Source organism: Pinus tabuliformis, chromosome 5_2 (assembly GCF_031772625.1).
Source record: "Pinus tabuliformis cultivar Carrire ecotype Pingquan chromosome 5_2, CPIR1, whole genome shotgun sequence".
Lineage (NCBI taxonomy): Eukaryota > Viridiplantae > Streptophyta > Pinopsida > Pinales > Pinaceae > Pinus > Pinus tabuliformis.
This window is the reverse complement of record NC_142306.1, coordinates 184,487,905-184,495,532: the sequence shown is the minus strand read 5'-3', so window position 1 is coordinate 184,495,532 and position 7,628 is coordinate 184,487,905.

The following is a 7,628-nucleotide window of genomic DNA, read 5'->3' as shown; positions in this document are numbered from 1 at the left end:
GAGAAATGACAAAGGTAAGTAGATTATTGATGTGGAGCCCAGCGCTATTGTTGCCACCACCAAGATCCAGAAGAATGAGCCCAAAGATCCAAAGGAGGGGGAGTGTCTCTTCCACTCATAGATGTGGGTGAAGGGTTCGCCGCTATAATTCATTGTCGAAAGTGGGAGCCAAAAGAACCTCATTTCAACAGCGGTCATGAAGCAATTTGGCTTACCGACCACACTACACCCGCAACCCTACAACATTAGGTGGCTTCACCAAGGATGAGATCTCTGCGTCAGCCAATAATGTTGCCTTCCCTACAGAATCAAGCCCTTCACGAATGAGGTATTGTGTGATGTTGCTCCTCTTGAAGTTTGTGATGTATTATTAGGACAACCATACTTGTGGAAGAAACATGTTGTATATGAGTCTATACCTTGCTCTGTTATTATTTCTTTGGACAATACGTTATACAGGATACCAAAGGTTGCCTTGCCTACCGCTGTCTCTTTGATCTATGCTAAGAAAAACAGTAAGATCATTTGCCATACTAGGAAATTTGTTTTCTTTTTTATTCGCTCTCAAAGTAAGGAGAATGTCGTAGCCACATCCATGGCCCCCGGGAAGGGTTCCTCCACATAATTGAAGCAGGTGGATACGGTCGTGCAATAATGCATGGACATATTCTCCTCTCCCACATGGATACCCTTGCACTGTCGAGTCCAGCATCCACGAACCTGGGATGAGATTCTTCCCTATGTGCAACATAGTTATAATAGAGATCTCCATAGTTTGATTGAGCGCAGTCCCTTTCAAGTGGGTCTAGGATTTCAACCATTGTGTCCAATTGATGTTGCCATGCCTCATGCGACTACATAGACATAATCTACGCATTTATTTTCCATGGATGATAAAGCGACCAGATTTATTGAACACATCCAACACATCTACCATTAGGTTCACGACATCTTGGAGAAGTCAAATTCCAAGTAGAAGCAATGACACGATCAACATCAGGTGCCACACAAGTTTCAGGTGGGCAACAAATTTTGGGTCCATTTGTAGAAAGAACGCCTTATCAGAGCCCATTAGAAGCTAAAACCACTCTGATATGATCCTTACGCCATTACCAAGGCAGTGGGAGACAATGATTTTGAGATTAACATTCCCCCATTCCTTGGCCTGCACCCAGTGTTCAATGTGGATTGCGTTCGACCATACTTCCCACCATTACTAAACACATCAAACATTGCAAAACAACTCACACCAACATAGTTAAACCCAGACTGCATGGAACATTCCACAACTGATTGGATTATGGACACACAGATCAAGAACACTCGCTAGCATAAGATCTAACTATATCGAGTTGTCAAAGCTAGCCAACTCCTGCACCAGGTGGCTCACTAGGGACCAAGTTCAATAGTAGTTTCCCCATCTCACGGAGGCACTAAATGCAATGGGGATCATTGCTTCCTAAAGGGGAGGATTGATCTAGGTGGATGTTTGTCAGCCACCCACCTATTCCACTTAGACTCCCACCACTATCTCTTTCAGTTTTTCAGTTTCCTTAATTGTAGCTCAATTTACTATTTTTGTCAATTTTTCGGGTCATGAACTTTCAGAGCCGTTTTGAGAACATAAATGAAGTTTTTTTTTTTTTTTTTTTTTTTTTTTTTTTTTTTTTTTTTTTTTTTTTTTTTTTTGTAAAAACTAGGAAAAACATGTGGCCTAAATTAATGTTTTCCAGTCATAAGTTGTAGTCCTCAGATAGATCTTTCTAACGAGGTATTGTGTGCATCAAACAGAGATTGTATGCCAAAGTTACAACCTTGGGAAGTTGATGTACCAATTTACCCAAACGGGGCCCATAGTTTTGGCGCTTCATCTCCTATGATTAGGTTTCTGGATGTTTAGGATTTTCCATTATTTCTCAATAATAAATAGGCCTCTGAACCTCATTGTAACATAGTTTAGAAGCATGTAACCACCACATCTCTTCTCAGAGATAAACTACCATCGTCTGAGCTAGTATTACTTCCATTTTGTTTCTAAGTATATTTTAGTATTTTATATTAATGTGAAGTGTTATTTCTTATGAATCTCTATATTTATGGTTATATACGTAATTTTTTGCGTTCCTATTTATGTTCGGATCATAAAGTGATTAGATGATGCTACATAGGTTTTGTGGATCATTGGCTTGTGTTATCTGACTGTGCAGGTTCTAATAATAGTAATCCATGCTAGGATTAGAGCATTTAAGCCAAGGAAGGTGTGAAGCATATTATAGATTCCACGTAGGCTCCATCCCATTATGTATTTACTTTAAGGAAAACATTAGTCCCTTTGTCTTTTTGTTGTTCTAGGTTAATCCACCAAGCCTAGGGAAGATACTTCTGTTCACAGTTGTAGATTTTGCATAACATACAAGTGTCATCTATGTGTGTACACGAGATCTATGCGATCTACGAGTTTGCTCGATTGTACATTCATTACTCGGTTGCGAGTAGGACCAACCCTGTCAATTGGTGTCCAAAATTTCCCTCAAGTGGAGGTAAGTTTCAAAGCATGAATATTTTTTCAGTCTTGAAAAGAAGGAAACCCTCTATGAAAATTTTGTACTGTAGCAAAAGAGACTTATCGTGCAAGAAACTTTAAAGACGAACAAACTTTTTTTTGTTTTGTTGTGACAACGTGAGGGTTGCCTCTGTGCTCTTAGGATTTCGGCAAAAGAATGATTGTGGCAGCTAGATTGGATGGGATTTTCTACACTTGTCTTAAACAATTTCAAAAGGATCCGTTGTTACTTGGTTATGGAATTAATCGGTTGTGATTTTTAGGTTTCTTCGCAATAATTTTGGTAAGACGGCAAGAAGTTAAGTTTTCTCAAATATTCTTTCATTCCAGTGTTTTCCTAATATTTATTTTAGGTGATACTACAACGAAGCCAAAGTAAGTGGAAATATTCTTTCATTCTGGTGTTTCCCTGGTATTTCTTTTAGGTGATATTGTTTATTTTTGAAGAAGAGCAATAAGTTCTATGAAGTCACGCCGTAAAATAACAACTTTATCTATTCTTTGTATATATCGTTAATATAATTAAAAAATTATCGGTTAGCCTGCAAAGAGTAGCTTTTATTGTTTGACAACTTCGTGAAATTATTGGTTTTTCCTTTTTAATACTAAATATTAAAGCGTTGTACTTCCAAAATAATGAATATTAAAACCTTGTATATTTTCGCTTTAACAGTTTGGATCGTTCTAATTAACCAACATTTGGATTATTCTAATTCACAGACACAAATTAAAATGCATTATGTATGTACATTGCAATTTTATAATGAAAACTGAAACATAAATATAAGAAAAATGGATAATTTTGTAAAAGAGTTTTTAATTTTTTTAATTAATATTTAATAAAAATATTATAGATATTTTATTATTATTGTTTTGATATTTTGTAAAATAATTATTTATTAATTTAAAAAAAAAATTATAAATTTATATATAGTTATGGAGGGTGTTTAAACCATGAGGTAGACTCCACTAAGTAACATGAAAGTTGTTCAATTAATGATTTGGAGGTAGGGTTGCTACCAAATGGTGCCCTACATGGATCGTGGTAGAAAGGGTATGCAACATAGAAATGAAAAAGAGCTTAAGAATATATACAGGTTCATGAAAAGGAAATAGGTGCATATTTTAGGCCAAGAAAATTTAAACTATAATGTTGATTATGAACATTTTTAATCAAACCTTTCGTAGTTTCTCATACACATAAATTCCAGTGTTTAACCATATCCTTTATTTTATTTTTGCAAACAATGCGGGAACTCATGCAAGTGTTATAAAGGCATTAACTGTTTATTTGTGAACATGATCTCTTAGGCCAAATAATATTTTTATCCATTTGACTTTCATTGCTTTTATTATCACAAGCATATACTGATGGGATGCCATTCACTTAAAAGGCTTATTAATGTTTTGATGCCATTGATTTAAAAGGCTTGTTAACAACCTGTATAATGGATGGCTATAACTTGGAATCTCTTCTTAGAATCATGTGTGTTGTGAAGCCAACAACATAATCATCCATTTGGTTTTCTAGAGAATTTCTAAAATTTCTTTCCCATACTTTAGAATTATCCTTAATGAATTGAATTTTAATAGAATTGTATTCCACTTCCTAGATTGATAGAGAGAATATAACAAGTAAACGTATATTCATTAGAGAGAATATAACAACTAAAAGTACATTATTTATCCAAAACTCTTTCATAATTCTATTCATAATTGTTAGTATGGAGTGCTATATGTATAAAGGTTTAATCAAAGACTATGAGAATGTGCTATTTGCATATAAGTTATTTAAAAAAAAGACTATGAGAATGTGCTATCTGCATATAAGTTATTTATAAAAAAAAATATTTGGAAAATTTATTATATATATATATATAAAAATTATATCATTATTATTTTTTAATTGGAAGTAAGATATAAAGTGTAAATTATTTTTTAATTAAAATATAGGAATATAATTTTTTTTTATTTTTTTTTTTTTGTTAAAAAGCAATTTCTTCTTTCTCATCCACTAAACAACATAAAGATACATAACTATATATATTATTATTACGTTAAAAGTAATGAAATATTTTAAGATAAAATATTAGAATATATTTATTAAAATATTTATATATTTAAAATGTTATTTTATTTTTAAATAAAAATATAATTAAAATTTTAAATATAAATTTTTAGTTAAGGATATATTTGATTAGTCAAATTATATAAGTTTAATTAGTAAATCATTTAAAATCATTTTCAAATAACCACATTTCCAATTCAACTATAGCTAAAAACCACTTCAAAATTATCAATTCATTTTTATATAAAAATATAACTGAAATTTTAAACATATAAATTTTCAATAAAGTCTTTTTATTTCAAATAATTTCATTTTAGCACATATCATTTCAACCAAATGAATTAAAAACTATATACACACAATTCATGTATGCAAATGAGCAGTGACATGCTACCACTTGGCTCTTGTCTTAAACAATGAGAAAAAATTTCAAATTATTAATGCAACAACTCTAATTAAAATTACTAGTAAGTACTATTTCTAAACATAGGTTGACTTATTAAATTTATTAAAAAAAAATACATTTAATTCTATTATTTCAAAACAATAAGCTTCGAAAATACATTTTGCATTTGAGAACATTTATTTACATTTTACTCCGATAATACTTTTTATAGATTTAATTCTATTATTTCCAAAAAAACTCCTCTCAAAATACATTTTACATCCAAGAACATCTATTGCAGCCATAGATTTAAAGACCGGGATGAATCATGGGTTTTTCATTTTCCCATTTTTCCTGTGAACATCCCTCTAGCTAGTAGAATTATATGTCACAACTAAGAATAATGCCAACTCCTGATTAACTTGAGAGAGTACTATTATAGTCCATTTTGTCACATCTGGTCAATAGGCCTACAAACTAGATCAAGCAACATCCGTGAGCATGTTGTCATCATCTCTTCACAAATCCCTAAGCATGACCTTTCCAAAAAGTCTCAGTTTCTGGGGTTAATTGCTCAAAATCAATGCTTTTGGCCCTAGTGCACCCTGTCCTTTTAGCCACCTGCATTCAACGGTAGTTGCTCCCTTCCACACCAGCATTGGTCAACAATTATTGCTCCCTTTTGCAGGTGTGATGATTCTAGAAATTCAGAAAAAATTAATAAGTATGTTGAAGCTTCCTCTTCCAAAAGCTTTCGAGGGTTGTTTTAACTATTTACCATGGATAAAATCTCACATCCTATCCGATCCTACCTTGGAGATTTCACCTTTTATCCCTTGATTTCATCCTCCCATCATATGTGGATCTCAAGCTCATAATGGTAAATCTACCATCCTTCTATAAATTTACAATCATCCATAGCATCAGGGTTAGATTTTGGAGATTGATTGTACCCTTATGTTGTTGCCTTGAACTTAAATAAGTCATCATCTTCATGCATTAGGGTTGATATTGAGGTGTGATTTGTGACAAGGAAGGACAAGTCAACTTGGGGAGACATCTACAAGATCAACTACTATTTATGGTTGTAAACTCTCTCCTATTTTTATTAATACAAAGAGTATCTTGTTTTCCTATATGTGTTGTATTATGTTTGTGCACTCATGTATTTCAATGCCTTATTGATTCATTGAACAGAGATGTTAGATTATGCTACTTGGTTTTTGTGGATGCTTTGCTTCTTTCAATCATGTGTACAGGTTCTAGTTATAGCAGTTGGAGCTACAAATGGAGCTAACAAGAGAGGAAGAAGAGAAAGTTTGCTACATATTCGAGGCATGTCTCTTTCCATTCTCTAATTTCTCTAAGGAAAACCCTATGCCTTTTGTCTTCTATTGTTCTAGACTAGTCCACTAGGTCTATGGAATTCATCTTTGTCCACAATTGTAAATTCTGCATAAAAAATTGGCAACTATACTGGGGAGAGATTTCTTCCCTTAGTGGTTTCCTTGTGATGCAGGAGCATTCAACCCAAGAGAAAATCATTGTAATCAAGTAGACATAGGGGGGTAATGTGTTTTAGGGAAGTTAGTTTCCTAAGTCTCAAGTTAATGTAATATTTAGTCTTTTAAGTGATTTAATTAGATAATGTGAGATGTTTGTAAATGCTCTCGAATAAATGAGAACATGAGTAGGCAATAATGACAAAAGAGTCTAAAGTCAATTAGGACTCTTTAAGCAGTTTCATGATTCGAGGAACTACGGAGAGCTCTTAGGAATTAAATGGAGATTAGAAGTGGACATAGAGGACAGAGAGGATTTAGGAGTCAGTTCAATAGATTTAGGAATGGAACCAGAATTAGTTAAACAGAGCTTTCTGGTATAAATGTAAGCCTACGGGCAGAGCACAGGGAGGCCACGATATTGAAGAACAAACCTGTGCGAGACACAGAGTCTCGAATATGTAATTGACTATTTATATTTATATATGTAAATGTTTATTCCTGACTGTGTCAGTGTGTTGAAGATTATTTCATGAATGAATTACTTGTGAATTCATAGGCTCTGTAATAGGTTGCAGGCAGAATTCTGAAGTAAGCAGAGGAACATAATGATTCAGAGGAATCATGAATGGATCCTTGAATCTAATTGAGGAAACATAGGGAAGCTCTGGGGTGAAATAGCGAAGTGAGATTTCGCAGAAGAGTAAAGCTCATAGGCAACCGAGCAGCGGAAGCAGAAGGCAGAGTTTTGAAGGACTGAACAGAGGAAAAGCGCGATTCAGAGGATCATAATGGATTGTTGAATCCATTAGAGGGATCAAGCAAAATCTCAAGAGGAATCGCAAAGTAAAATAGTAGAAAGGGCAAAACCTTAAAGAAGTTGGAACTACAAAAGAACTAAAGAAATGGCATAAAACTTAAGTAAAAAGGAAAAGCGAAGAAGTGAAGTGCTAGTCCACAACCACCATTGGATCTTATAGATCAACAATCCAGATCATGTCGCATGAGATAGTGTTGAAATATTGCATTGACGAACTTTAACGAAGGAAGGTGGTTTTGTAATAGTGAAAGTGGATTTCAGGTGGCCTCAAAACTGTAAGCGGTATTGAA